We start from the raw sequence: 15,519 nt of genomic DNA, 5'->3' as shown, positions 1-15,519 counted from the left end.
GTCTCTGAGCTGAATGCTAAGCAGATTCTGTAGGGTGAACCATGGAAATTCTGTAAAGTATATCAAAGGAATTATAAAGATAAAATAATGTAATTTTTTGGGAACAGCTTTAGGAAATGATAATATTTTAGAGTAATACACATAAGATAGCATTTTTCAAAAGATATTCAATTGAAAATTTTGTTCTACTACTTTGTCTCAGACGTGATTTAGATAAGGAGTAACGATTTTGTGCTTTGATTTATTAAAAAAAATATATCGAAAACGTAAATTTGATTGTTTTTGTAAAATTATTAATGGCAGAATCTTAGCACAAATGTGAGAGATTATCGGAAACGAAAAATGAAACTTCATATTAACCGTCTGATCGCGTGAAACTTTTCGATAGTCAAAATTTAAAGTGTTATTTAGGTAGTGATCCCGAGTAGATTCCGTAAATCTTTTGAACGGTAAGATTTTGATATAACTATTTTTTTTTTGTTTAAAAAAATCAAGGCAGTACAACTTTGTTTTTCAAATATAAATGACAGTTTGTTTTACAATGATATCTACAGTTGACTTCTGCAACTGAATTTGAAAACAATAAAGAAACGATAACATTACTACTCAACGGTTTGTGTAAATTATGTTGATAAGGTGGGGCATTCAAAAATAATAATAAATTAATAGAAATCTTCGAAACACTTCAGCACTGCTGAACATATACACTTTGGGAAAAATCGGAAGCGATGTTTGCTCGAACCGGATCACAATTTGACCGGATTTCGGACCTTACACTGTCACCGTATATAATTGTAATTGAGGTTATTTGCAACTGGAATGGAATTTATTCTTCTTCAAAAATGGTCACAGGAATAATGATAAACTCTAATTTATTGCCCCTATCAGCTGTTCACTCGTACCTACAATCTACACTTGCAAAGGAGATTAGCTAAGAGAGGATCGTGAGAGGGACCTGATCGCTTTGTGTGAGAGTAGGTGAAATACAATTTCGTGTGGAACATGTTTGGTGATAGGGTGCTTCTATTTATGTTCAAACAATTGAACAATTGATTGAAACACAAAATTTGTCGTAGGACTACGTCTTTGTGGACTATACTGGGGTGCAAATTAAAGAAAAATGTGTGACGAAATAGTGTCAGGTTTTGAACGCTTATAACGTGGTCATTCATGAATTGAATTCAATCTTAATTTCACTACTTTATTCATATTGAATGTAAGATTTGTTTGGTTTAAAGATGATAATTGTTTATCAATGGTTAGCTATTGACAATTGATCAAAGTTTTTAGCAGCAACCAATCACGAGAGACAAGCCGGTACCACGCAATACTCAAAGTTATTTTTTTCTTTGCTTTTTTTTTATTTATTGACCTACATCAGTAAAATACAGAAAAAAGGTGAGGCTTAGATTGCTAATCTAAATGCTTGTAAGGGAAACGTAAATTTGTTTACTGCAGTCATCGTTTGACAGCCAAGTGCTGTAAAAAGGGTGTTCGTTGCGTTGTACACAGAAAACGAAACTAGCTCAGAGAGTGAGCAACATTTACTCAGTTGTGAGTCACTTTTACTCATTCGTATGGAGAAATTTCTAAAAGCGTAGGTCATTCTCAGTGCATGGATAACCTACACTTATAGAAATTTATTCATGCGAATGAGTAAAAGTGAATCACTCTCTGAGTAAGATTCGTTTTCAGTGCACAGTGGGCTAAGAATTGAATCTAGTAGGAACAAAAGGAAGTTTTTGTTTATTAATTAGTACTTCGATTTGGTGGATAAAACTAGTTCAAGTTTTGGATGGCAATCGATGTCCGTCGGTGATTGGCAGTTGATTGCGGAATAGAGACCGACGTTAAATAAAGAAATGAAGAAGACGAGATAGAGGTTTGTTGTGTTCAGCGAAGTTGTAGAACGTAAAATTTTATGAAAAATTCCTCAATACATAAAAGCTATACATCTTCAAACAACTTATATACATGAAGTTTTATAATATTTGGCTGAAATTCACATTTGACAAAAAGTACATGAAATTCTGAATGAATTAAGGTGGGCCAAGTTTGAATAGTTCTATCGATCTGTATTGAGCTCATCAACAACTGTGTCAAATTTGAATGGATTTGGTTATGGCATATGTCAGATATCTTTAAAATTTGTATAGAAAAACATATGGAAAACGAATCTAAACTATTCATATGCTTGCCACAAATAAAAAAAAAATTGTTACAAATTGGATGAAACCTAAGCTCAAGATTGGAAAAATTTGTCGTCAAATAGATTAGACATTTGCGCTAAATGTTATTAACTTTTAACTCCAGGCCAAGTGAGGTACACGATGTTAGGCATACGGTCGTTACACTGAAACAAATCGACATATACCGTTCATTGGATCTATCTTTTAATATAGCAATGTCAGCAGATTTATTCATTCTATGTGATGATTGATAGATTCCATCGGATTATCACTTAAAAACTATAAATGCGATATGGAATGATTTCTATCGTAATTTCATATACTTAGTACTTGATAAAACTTTGCTTCGAACGTGGTTAGCGATAGGTAAGATATATATGAATATTGTCTGATATATTTCATGGTGAAAAACTGGCGATGTAATGGGTGGGAACAGACATCTAGAAACTAATGGAAAATCATATGAGTTTGCACTATGATAAAATTCAGTAAAATATACCTGTTTTCATGATGAATATTGCTTATTAAAGGATATATCTTATAAGATAATCATGTATATTTTATTGGAGTTGCTTTTAACGATTTTTTAAGTTTGTTGATATGTCGCGTGCAAACAGACATGTAGAAACTATTGGACTGTTCTTTTGATTTTTGAGGTTTAAAGATTGTAAACAGATCTATCCCAATCATTATATAGTCACTAAATATTGCTAACAACAATTATACTGTATTGAATAATCTTTGTTTGTTATTGTTCCATAAGATAAGGGGTTCCGAAAAAGAATGTATAGAGATTGAAAAAAAATGATTCTACTGCAATATTTACTTTGCTAAGATTCTAATTGTAAGCCTTCTACACGGCTAATTCAGATTCCAGCACTAGTACTCAAACTTCATGAACCAGTTCCATCAACTCATATAATGTAGTCGTTGTTTTATTGCCCACAGGAGCATTAAGAAAGATTTGAATACACGACACCACCGAAACGGAACATAAATTTGTCACTGCTATTTTTCTTCACTCTAGCAAAACGAGCATAACGTTGCACTACATTCCATGTCGGGAGAGCTGTTCTTACTTCATGCTAATTGAACGAGCTCAATCTTGAAGTCAGCCGTGGCCCAGTGGAATCTAGCGCAGACACCGAAAGCATCACACCTCAACAGTTCTTGATCGAATCCCAAATCAGCTACAATAAAAAAATGACACAACTGTGAAAGCTTCCCACTGGTCTGATGTTTATTTTTCGATTTATTTTTAGAAATCGATTAAATATATGTGTCAAAAGAAGAAGTAAATTTCATGTGATTTTCACATAAACTTTACTTCGATTGATTTATGACACATACAATTATATTGTGGTGAAAATTAAAGCTTATGCTTATGGGTTTCAAATCCATTTCAATTAATTATTATAATTTGACCGATTTTCATTTATCATATGACGATTATATAAAAGTTACCAAATTATCTCACCCCAGCAGGCCTGGGTTCAATCCCAGTCGGCGCCGCCGTGATGTTCTAAGGCATAACATCTCTGATCACGCCTTCCTTCGGAAGGGAAGTAAAGCCGTTGGTCCCCGGTTCATGAGTTGATGGGTCGATAGGTAGGGTCCAGGTGTGGGAGCTGCCTTCCTGGCACGTCGGTAGCACTGGTGCTCAGCACAGAAAACAAGATCGACGGAAAAAACAAACCAAAGGGAATAAAAAAATACAAAATTATCAGCATTGTAAATGTATCAGATATTCATATAGAATTTACCTGACACATTTTCAATCATAAAATTGTCAATGGATTATCTTATAGCGCAAATTTATTAGACTTCCACATAACAGGAATATGTCATATTGGTTCAGTGTAGGCATACGGACGTTAGGCATAATGGACGTTAGGCATAATGGACGTTAGGCATAATCTACCCGATGAATTCCAGAAGGATGATAATGGGAACCGTCTATTGATTGCTGAATTCGGTGACAATAATGAAAGAGCCTTAATTTTTGGAACTCATGAAAACTTGCGACGTCTTGGACAGGCAAAGTATTGGGTTACAGATGATACGTTTGCCACAGTTACTTGTTTGTTTCGGCAGCTCGTCACTGTTCATGGAATCGCTCCCTCACATCAGCAGACGGTTCCACTAGTTTTCATTCTGATGACAACAAAAACAGAATCGTCGTATCGAAAAGTATGGCAGGAAATCCTGGAAGCAGTAGGTATGTTTTTTGTTATTGAATGAAAAACCACAGAATTCACCATTCTTCATTTCATGAGCTGTTCTGTGGCGTCATTTTTTATTCAAGCTTATCTGTTTTTTTTTTGTTATTGAATGAAAAATCACAGAATTTACCATTCTTTATTTAATGAGCTGTTCTTCGAGGAAAACCTTTTCTTCTTTGACAAGTGCAATATGTGTGTAAGAATATGTCCCAACAAACAATTCAAAGTCACAAATAAGCATACACATTGAATAAATGTTGTATAACAGTGTACAATGCTGAATAAAACAGGATGTCGAATTATGTGCTGAAAAAAGTTCATTGAGATCGATAGATGCGCCTTTATTCCGACGTATGCTCTGATATGATTAATTTCCTTATTAAAAGCTTTATAAACGTTGACTGTCTTCCTTATTTAGAACCAGAAGTTTGATCTAATAACAAACTGAATAAGTGTTATTTTCACATACATTGTTGCTTCAATTCAACTGTTTTCAATTGATTTAATAAAACGCTTTATAAAACGTCTTATAAATGTTTTCTAGCTCCATTATTACATTTCATTGCACTGCTTTACAAAATATTGCTGTATAAAGGTGAATACACTCAGCAAAATAGCTCTTATACCACCCAACAAACAATTCAGAGTCACAAATAAGCATATATATTGAATAAATGCTGCATAACAGTGTACAATGCTGAATAAAAAGAGTTGTTGAATTATGTGCTGAAAAAGCTCATTGAGATCGATAGATGCACATCTATTCCACTGTTTGCTCTGATCTTATTAATTTACTTATTAAAAGCTGTAAAAGTGTTAAATGTCTTCCCAATTCAACGCCAGAAGTTTGATCTAATAACAAACTGAATAAGTGTAATTTGTACATACATTGACACTTTAATTCGATTGTTTTCAATTGTTTTAATAAGATGCTTTATTAGACGTCTAATAAATGTACTCCAGCTCCATTATTAGATTTCATTGCATTATTTTACAATATTGCTGAATAAAGGTGAATACAGTCAGCATAATTGCTCTTATACCACTATGTGACCATGTTGTAATCACATGATTTGTAAATGCTTTATAAACGACGTATTAGATTCATTATTCGACAACACTGATTCAGTCTAACAACAAGGCGAAATCAGTAGAGTAGTGGTTACCGTTTCCGCTTTCCAATTAGAAGTGAGTTCAAACCCAAGCTCAACCCTTTTTACCCTTCTTACAAAGAAGGGTATAGATATCACTTGAAAAACCGACTATCGATCCGAGGCCCGGAGGGCCGAGTATCATATACCATTCGACTCAGCTCGACGAGATCGGAACATGTCTGTGTGTGTGTGTACGTGTGTATGTGTGTATGTGTGTGTGTATGTAACGAAATGAATGCGCTCACGTTTCTCAGCAACCGCTCAACCGATTTGGATAAACTCGGCGGCAAATGATAGGTCTTGGGGTCCCATTGAACGCTATTGAACGGTTTTGTAATCGGTGAACCGGTTCCGGAGATATGGCCGGAATAAGATCCGGTGAATATGGGCCTTCACGCTGGATTCAACGGAAAACGTATCAAAACCATCATGCGACGCATCAAATTACTACAGAATTCAAAAATAAGATCAATGCAAGTCGTGTTAAGTGTTCCAGACCACATTGGACACACTTGGACATGTTCCGGGTACCCCGGGGAAGTTGCTTGAATATGAATTGAATTAAAACCCATTAAATCACATTAAAATACGATGATAAGGTGATTGGTAGCCTCACCAAATAGACTACACCCGGATATATTCCGGGTACCCCCAGGCAGTGGCGTAGCGTCACTGGATGACACGGGGGTGGGGGGCTTGGTCACTGATTATGACAATAAAATAAATAAACTTGAATAAGTAAGAAGGGTCTGATCACACCATAGGTGGATAAATTCGGGTTTTTTTTATTTGTGTTCTACGTCTAATTAATTTAAATAGTAATCATCGATCACATGACTCACGATAATGAATGCATTTTGATCTAGTTTAAAATATAACCGAGCATCCTTTTTTTTCGAGTTGGAGATGTGAAGAGGCAATATTGGTCTCATTTAAAACAACGATGTATGAATTAATCATTCCCACAGGGCCTTGAAGGAGCTAGAGTTGCGATCGGGAGTGCTGATAGGTATTTACTTTCATGCAAGCATTTATTGATTATTGAATTGACCATATGATGAATTCTAGGATAGCTCAGATGACAAGGCAAGCGGCTGGTGATCGGAAGGTACATGGCTTGAATCCCATACAACGACATGTATAAGTATTTAATAAATTTTCTAATATCTGTGTGGTGCTTGCCACGTCAGAAATAATAAATACAATACACTTAAGAAACACACCCTTTCCTGTTCCCGTTCATCTTATTTTCGGGTTAATTTTCCCACAGTTGAATAATCGTTTAATAAATGTATTATAATGTCTAATTAAACGTTAGTTCACATGAGGAATCAAGCGTATACAGAGCATCACTGTTTTAAGGAAGCAGTGATGTCTAATAAACGCTGAATAATCAAAAATTTTATCGTATAAACTCTATTACAACTCACATAAGTCGAATAAAAGCTTCTCGTCATACCTTATACAACTCCAAGTAGTTCAATGTTGTGGTTGAATAAATTCTCCAGATTTGTGTGAACAAAGCCTGAACAGAAGTTATTATTAAAAATAGTACAAGTACTGTTATGCATGCAGTTGAATAAAATGGCCAAGAAGTCGTTTCTTCAATAGACGATTGTTTATTGGGGTGAAGAAAGAATACAACAAATGTGTGATTTCTTTATTTCTAGATGCGATTGATTTCAAGATATACTTCAAAACTATGCTGAGTTTTCATTGCCAGATTATTTAACCACTATCGCTACTAATCTTGGATCTAAGTAAATATGTAGCTATGTCACTTATGATATGATAAATAATGGATTCCAAACTGTGCTTATTAAATAAACTATGTTTGTTTAACTTGTATCATTTTTTATTCAACGCTTAGCCTAATTTAAGCATTGTTTATCATGCTCGAAACAGGTTTATAGAGTTGCACAGCAGCAAGGTATTTTATACCTAACGTCCATTATGCCTAACTTATATTATGGCTAACGTCCATTATGCCTAATGACTTTATGCCTAACGTCCATTATGCCTAACGCCCGTATGCCTAACGAATGTATGTATGCCTAATGGGGTACACTCGGCCAAGTGCGCCTCGCATACCTATTAGCTCATACACAGGCCTGGAGGTATGCGTGGTGCAGTAGGGCAAAAGTAAATGGTTGATAACCTTTCGCATAATTTTCAGTCTTGAACAACTTTGTTCTGCATAGTTTCCCCAATCGAAATCTCAAGGTTGATCAGAATTGAGCATTTTCTTAATTTTGGAAAACAATTGAATAGTTTTGGTGTATTTTTTTTAATCAAATATAATGTTTGAGTCAAATCCAAATATCTTAAATATATCTCAATATATCTCTGAGATATGTTGAGGAATTAAAGTGTAAGTGATATACATTTTGAATAATTGATGACATAATGAAATTTCATGTGAGACATATTTTTAAGAATTCTAAAAATATTAGCATTGGTCTGATCAGTAACGATCGAGGAAAAATGATAAAAGTAGGTACTATTTTGAACGATTGCTTAAAATATAATACTAAAAACGTGAATTTCGTGCAAATCTTATAAAACTTTGTATTTCTCAGTTGTTTGAAGATGAACAGCTTTTATGTCTTTGGAAAATTTTCATAAAATTGTACGTTCTACAACTTTGCCGAAGACAGCAAACCTCTAACGTGTGAAATTAAAAAAAGTTTGTATCACTGCGCTACCTTTGCGGCCAAAACTTGAAGTATTTTTATTCACCAAAATATAGGCCTTATTAAAGGGCGAACACGAAATTATTGCGACACCGAAAATGTCATGCCAATTTTCTTATAATGTTTAGAATCAAACCAAAATTTTAGGGTAGTTTTATACATATATTTACTTCAAAAATCAAAAGAAAAGTTAATCGATGGAGCCTTGAGTGTAAAATTGAACGCATTTTCGCTAGATGCCCTCCATCAAAGTCTTTACAGTGTCATCCGGTACCAGTTTCTCAGTTTTTTTTTTTCATTTTCTTAACATGTCCTTCTCGTCTTTGACTGTCTTCTTGCTCTTCCAAAGTTCTCGCTTCATTATTGCCCAGTACTGCTCCACCGGACGCAGCTCCGGACAGTTTGGCGGATTCATGTCCTTTGGAACAAAATGGACAGAATTGGCCTCATACCACTCCAGGACACTTTTAGAATAGTGGCATGATGCCAAATCTGGCCAAAATAGCGGAGCTTCGTCGTGCTGCTGCAAGAACGGCAAAAGGCGCTTCTCGAGGCACTCAGATTTATAGACCTCGCCATTTACTGTGCCCTTTGTCACGAAAGGCTCACTCCTCAGTCCGCAAGAGCAGATGGCCTGCCAAATGAGATATTTGGAGGCGAACTTCGACATTTTCTTCTTCTTAAATTTGTCGCCCACATTGAACTTGCTCTTGCCGGTGAAAAACTCCAACCCCGGAATTTGCTTAAAATCGGCTTTTATATACGTTTCGTCGTCCATCACTCAGCAGCCATATTTTGTCAGCATCTTCTCGTAGAGCTTCCGTGCCCGAGTTTTAGCCGTCGATTGTTGCCGCTCATCGCGGTTTGGGAAGTTTTGTACCTTGTATGTATGTAGTCCAGCTCTCTTCTTTGCATTCTGGACGTAGCTCTGCGACATGCCGATCTTTTTAGCCAAATCACGGCTTGAGACGTTGGGATTTGTTTTAATCATCCGCTTCACCTTTCCCTCCGTCTTTTTGTTCTCCGGTCCCGGTTTTCTTCCAGCTCCTTTGCCGTGGTCCAACGTTAACCGCTCCTGGAACCGCTTCAACACTCTGGAGACGGTTGAATGGTGAATGTTCAACATTTTTCCCAACTGCCGGTGCGACAGGTCAGGAAATTCCAGGTGTTTGGAAAGAATTTGTTCTCTCAACTCGCGTTGGTTCACCTCCATTTTCGATGAATCGAAAAACACGACTTCGAGTTTGACAGCATGTACACAATACACGTCAATGAGAAAGTGTGCAAAATTTGGTTGATTTTTACCCAATGGTAAAAAAGTTATGCCCTGTTGAATGTGTCGCAATAATTTCGTTTTCGCCCTTTATTCCAAGAAACTTCACTGAAGATGCCAACTCAATTGGATGCAATCCCAGAGCGTTATTATTTTTCCTCCTAGATTTAATTTCTGGGTATATTTTAATTTAATGGGACATGGTCTAGTGTTATAAAAGACTTTGAAGAACTAATTAGATAATTTTGATGAAAATTATAAAGGAATTTAAAGGAATTTTTTTGAATGCATTCTAGGGATAACAACAAGGTATGTAATAGAAAAATTCCAATGGAGTTTTTGGAAGAATTTTTAGTGAGTTTTGACTACAACGCCAAGTAACCAGTTGGTTACAATCCGTGGACTTTCGTCTGTATGAGTTGTTGTTGCGTATTTTAATAATAATGACAGAAGACAACACACAAGAGGGTTAGTACTGCTGCCAAAACACTCGAACGATACTGAAGGGAGGAAAATCTTAGCTTTAAGCTAAAAATTGATCCGTATATATGGTGTAAAGTGAATGATTGGAAACAGGCATGCGAGTGGCCATCTTTAAAAAGAAAAGGCTTCTTATGAGCTGAAGTAGTCAGACGTCCGTGTGAATAATACCAGTTGAATGTGAAGTTCAGTGCAAATCAAACCCCCCCTTGTGGGGCTTGGGAGGGAAAGCCTGCCTCCGTTCAAAACCTCGTACCACAGACAAACAGACGTAACTCTTTGAAAAAGTTTTTCTTGAAAACATAGTATCTCAAAACATAGAACCTCAGTAACGACATCTCTCAGGCTTCTCGCGGAAAACAAGCTTGCTCCCTAACTCTCAAACAATATTGCATGAAAGTTCTATAGAATGTATAGAAACATCAAAGTGATCCGATGCCAGCACTGCGGCGAGTAGTTCGCGAAACTGATAATTCTCAAATCAACCGTTAAATGCGTGAACGAAGATACACAATGAAGAGTTACGTCTGTTTGTCTGTGCTCGTACCATAATATTAAACGGTCTCACACGGTGGCTCGGAAGTCAAGATGGCTTCCGAGCCTAATTGCAAAAGAACCTTTGTCGTTCTCAAAGGCCGACTCCCTCAAAGGCCTGCAGGCCTTAATCGTCAAGGAGGATCCCTTCTCATCTCGATCAATGTGGCCATGCCACGGTCTGCCGATTTCCGCCAACGAAGGAAGACGCCTGCCAACCAAAGAATCCAGCAACGCCTGCTTTGCCGTATGTGGCTGACGAAAGAACCGCCATTGTCCCAATTCAGTGGCAAACCATTAATTGCAGCCCGTGGCGCAAGTTTCCGGCCACACAGTAGTGCAGGAGCAGCCGTGTGGGCCAACGCCAGCGTCGCGACGCCATAGGAGATCCCGCTACAGTATCTAGCTACACATATCTGTTAAAAAAAACCCCATCCACACGCCACAGAAAATGGCCAATACATAAGTTAGAAAATGTGAATATTCATGTGTTTTCATACTTTGTACCGCGTCCCTTGATCACCCAGTAGTAAGTCGACTCTGAGACCCTGTTCGAGGAGTCTCTTGCTACTGCTGTGCGCAACATATGGCGGTAGTGTTTTAGTGACGATATTTTACAGTGTTGTCTATGTGTCTGTGATGCAACTATAATTAGAACTATATGTTTTATACATAGGGAGTTCGATCCATTCAATTGGGAGTTTAATATGCTACAATGAAACAATCAAATTGACATTCCATTTATTCAATTACAACGTTTGCTATATCATAGATTTTTGATTGAGCACAGCTAAAGAACAGTTCACAAAGTTAACTTAAATAAGTTTTAATTGAAAGCCACTTGTCTGTCATAGTTCTGCAAGATAAATATTTGTGATGTCAGTGGAACTTTGATTTCTAAAGTTGTTTTACTTTCACTAACATTACTAAATTTCCTAAAGTCGGGTGAACATGTTTGGAACGTAATTTTGAATAATAAAGGAACTGATCTTCTAATTTCAAAAATTGAATCTTAATTTTAGGATTTATTCAATAACCACCGAATTTCAAAAATTTAAATAATTAATCGTTCATTTTGGCGATAAATTTCTAATCCATTTATTTTGCTATTAACATATCATTGAATTGAGCCGCAAAAAAAAATCTTCTAGTAATACGTCTACAATGCGGTTGTGCTTTGGACCCAACCCTCAACTTTTATTTCAGTAGCATTATTTTAAAACAAGAGAATAATTTTGAAAATATTGTAATTATTCTTTATAAATTAAATTGACGTTTGTTTGGATATTAGAGTCTTCCAAATTTGTCCAGATTTTATGTTTCAACTGTACCAGATTTTCCTGTCCACAGTGAGTATCTAAGTCACTACCCTCCCCTTGGCTAGTTTTTTAACCTGGACGTTGGTGGGCGGGCCTAATCTTATGCTTCATAGTGGAGCGTTGGAGATGGTTGGTTTAGGTTCGGCATCGTTGGCTCATGCCGTGACAGAATAGCGTCATGAGCATGCGATGAGGATTACTGAGCTTCCCCTCTCCGATGAACCATTGCATAAGAGGACCAAAGTTCTAGCCTGAAGTGATAGTATCACACTTGTTACTCCTTTATTTGAAAGCCGCGTTGTAGTACGCTTACGTATAGGCACTGACGTTGGGTGCGATACTGGCGGGTTTTGCCGCAAATCACTCTTATTTTATATATTTTTACGCAGATAGATTTATTTGGGTTTGCAAGGGAATTATACTATTGAAATATTTCAGAAAGTGCCCAACAGTGCTCCTTCTTCTTGCGTGACAAGCTTTCGTTGTTGTTTTCATTGAGGTATTACTTAGGGAACAATGTTAAACGCCATTTTTGTACATGGTATTGCAACTAATCTTATATGTGCTTCATTTTGATTTGGGATAAGTGTTTGAACTATGGCTCGGGATTTCCACTGTGACGTGCTTCTATTGTGACATAACCATACGTATTTTTGTGGTGCGACATAGTGGAAACGTGTGAGCGTAGTTGAAGCATATACCCTATGTAATTTAAAAATCAGCTAGAAAATAACTTCAAAATGAAGCATTTTAGTCACATGAAGGTGTCACCTGGGACGAACTAATCTATATTAAATATAGGTCAAAGTCAAAAACAACTTGAAACACGTTAAATTTTAGATTACATTCACAAGTGCAGGTACTTAATAAAGCATGGTAGGTAGATTAGAGATTTCAATTATTTATTAAATTAGACTAGAGATATCATAATCATCAAACGAACATAAATAAGAAAATTTAGACAGCCTAGTAGTATTAAGTGGATTAACAGAAGAGTTAGGATGCGGAGGGTCCGCTTAGGGAGGCAACTAGCCTTTTCATGTATTGTTTGTTTATTTTGATTATTGCTTTAAAATATCAATTTGGTATATATGTGAAAGGATGAATCAGTGGGAGATGGATTTTCGGTTTCTTTACATTTAGCATCACTATGTGTCATTTCCTCAAAACCCCCCAATAACCGGCCTCTTCAATCCTTTCCTTTTCCCATGGCGTTCAAGTGGTCCGCATAGACTATTCAGCCATTACCCGTCCTTTATCCTCGGCTTTGGATTGACTTGCGCTCCCATTGCCCCACCAAACGCTGCAAAATGAAAATGAAAATGAAACAGTGAGTATCTAAGTCACTATCCACTGCCGATAGACGCATAACTGTCCCACGTGTATATGAAATGCCATAGCACATGGGACAGTTATGCATTCACCGGAGTATATTACAAACAATTAGATTGAGATCATTATCTTCCTAAAACAATCACTTTGTTGAATGGTAATTTTCCATCTACATGATACTCGTGACTAGTGAACAGTTACTTTCCTTCTGGCATGTAGTTGTGCACCCGGTGCAAACCAGTTCTGCACCTTTGTACATTTACTTTTGTTTGACACTGACCGTTCGCAACTCTTGCCGGCTGTGGCGACACCATCATGAACCCTTCGTTTACCTTGGTCAGCCACAGCCCCGAAGAAGGTGAATTATTACCCATTTATTAAAATTAAAAAAAACCAGCGCCCTCGCATGCGAATATATTGGCGGAAAAGGATTCGATCGAGTAAGGGTGTTGCTGTTGGTGGTCTGGTGCGGGAGGGTGTGGGTTGCGATTATTATAGGTTGTAAAACCGATTATGTACCTAACAATTTTAAATGTTGGTTTCAAGGTTTTTCACTTGCCCTCATAGGCTTGGATCGATTTGATTTTCGTCCAAAATTGTTACACCTAACTACTTCACCTAATTATTACAATGTTGTCGTGATTAGCGTTTGCTTTTTATGAGCTATAAACCCACCATTCGCAGATTAATCACAGCATTTAAATGCCACATGCTCCGTCAAAACGTCAATTGCCGCAATAGCACGGCACTACTGCAATAAAGATCGATTCGGTGCGCTCTGGAGCGCGAACATAACTGCAATAGGTGAAACTGATTTGACCGGCAAACGCCCCGCAGACAGATATTTATTTCGTGACTAAGAGCACCCGAGAGAGTATCCTGCCTGATTAATCGTAATTGTTTCGCTTGTTAACTAGGTTTGTGCTGAAGAATTTGTCTTTGACACATCCGCAAAAATAGCGCCCCCTGATGCCCACGAGTAATTGCGAATTAACACCTTGGCCTTTTGAAAATTATAACATCCACGCTCAGATAGTTCTTGGAGGTCGACCGCCGCTACCACTCACTTACTTACCGATCGCGTATTGATCAACTTGCTGTGCGAAATACCAATCCCCCTCCTTTGTTTTAATGCATGTCTGTCTATTGTGGACTAGCGTGGAGGAGATCGGTAGGATAGATCCCAAACAACACACACACCCACCTCGCTGCAACCTGCCTGCCAGCCGTCAACAGTTACTAAGCATATGGCTCAGCTGGCCATGCTTTGTTGTGCTGAGTACCGGATTAGAACGAGAACAGTAGAACGGCGCCGCGCTGGAACACCCAGGGCCTGCTCTTGTCCAGGATCTTTGGTTACCGAACCGAGTGCGATTTGCTCTTTCATGTGATCATGCTCTTGCCTCAAGCTCACGTGGAACGTCGTAGAGAGCCGCTGATCGCACCCAGCAAATAATAAATACTTAAATAAGGCCCAATATCTTGGGCTTATGTTTCGCTCGCTCGCTGGCTCTCTCTCTCTCTCTCTCTTGCCTCTTGGCGGTGGATGTTTGCTTGGGACGGGACTGGGAGGCTTTTTCTTTTCCGTCTGTCGCCGCCACCGCCGACAACGACGACAACGACGAAGACGACGACGCTGGAAACCCTCGGAAAAACAAAAGAGCCCACTTGGTGGCACGCGTTCCGCAGTCTGCTCTTAGACGCGATCCCGTACGGTCGCGTGTTTTTGTCGGTATTTGGTAAGCGCTGACGTAACGCTGTTGAACTCCCATTTGTTGTGATCCCCGAGGTTGACAACAGAGAACCGTATCGTCGAGTTACGGAATCGCACAAGTAGTAGTTCGAATCGATTTGGCAAAGGTGTGTATGGGGCGACTATTGTGAGCGTGAGTTGGAATTGTTTCACGGTGGTTTCGGAGTTGTAACAGAATTTAAAGTCGCCGTTTGCTGTTGGGTAGTGCGACGAAGAAGAGTGTGCCAAAGCTGCGGATAAGATAAGCTGGATTATTTGATGCGATCGCTGAAACAAAAGATTATCGAAACGTGACAAAACGAGTGCAATTTGGTGGTAGTTTGGAAAAGTGTTGTACAATTGAATTTAATTAAAAAAAAAGAAGTTGATTGTGCTTGGCTAATCAGATTACCTGAATCGTCTTGAGACGAGAAATCAACACGGTAAGGTGGAGACGTAATGTAGCCATAATTGAGCTGGCGGGCGGTGCTATCAAACGAATCTGCTGTGGGCTGTGGACACGGTAGGAGGAGGAAGAGGAGGACATTCCGTGTGCCATTAAATGATTATGACGAGCGAATTGAAGTTGTG

The 15,519-nt window shown here is 37.9% G+C and overlaps 1 protein-coding gene across 1 annotated transcript in view; it reads left to right on the top strand.

Annotated features, from left to right (window-relative positions):
- The first annotated feature begins 14,932 nt into the window (after window positions 1-14,932).
- The window catches only part of yellow-e, a 64,618-nt gene continuing 64,031 nt past the window's right edge, over window positions 14,933-15,519 (top strand). The window contains exon 1 of the mRNA XM_065217198.1: window positions 14,933-15,056. The gene's annotated coding sequence lies outside the window, so the exon portion shown is untranslated. The remainder of the gene's footprint in view (window positions 15,057-15,519) is intronic.

This window comes from Ochlerotatus camptorhynchus, unplaced genomic scaffold (genome assembly GCF_037179485.1).
Source record: "Ochlerotatus camptorhynchus isolate MF236.1 unplaced genomic scaffold, CSIRO-AGI_Acam_v1.1 ptg000070l, whole genome shotgun sequence".
In the NCBI taxonomy this organism is placed as follows: Eukaryota; Metazoa; Arthropoda; class Insecta; order Diptera; family Culicidae; genus Ochlerotatus; species Ochlerotatus camptorhynchus.
This window is presented reverse-complemented; position numbering and strand designations above follow the sequence as displayed.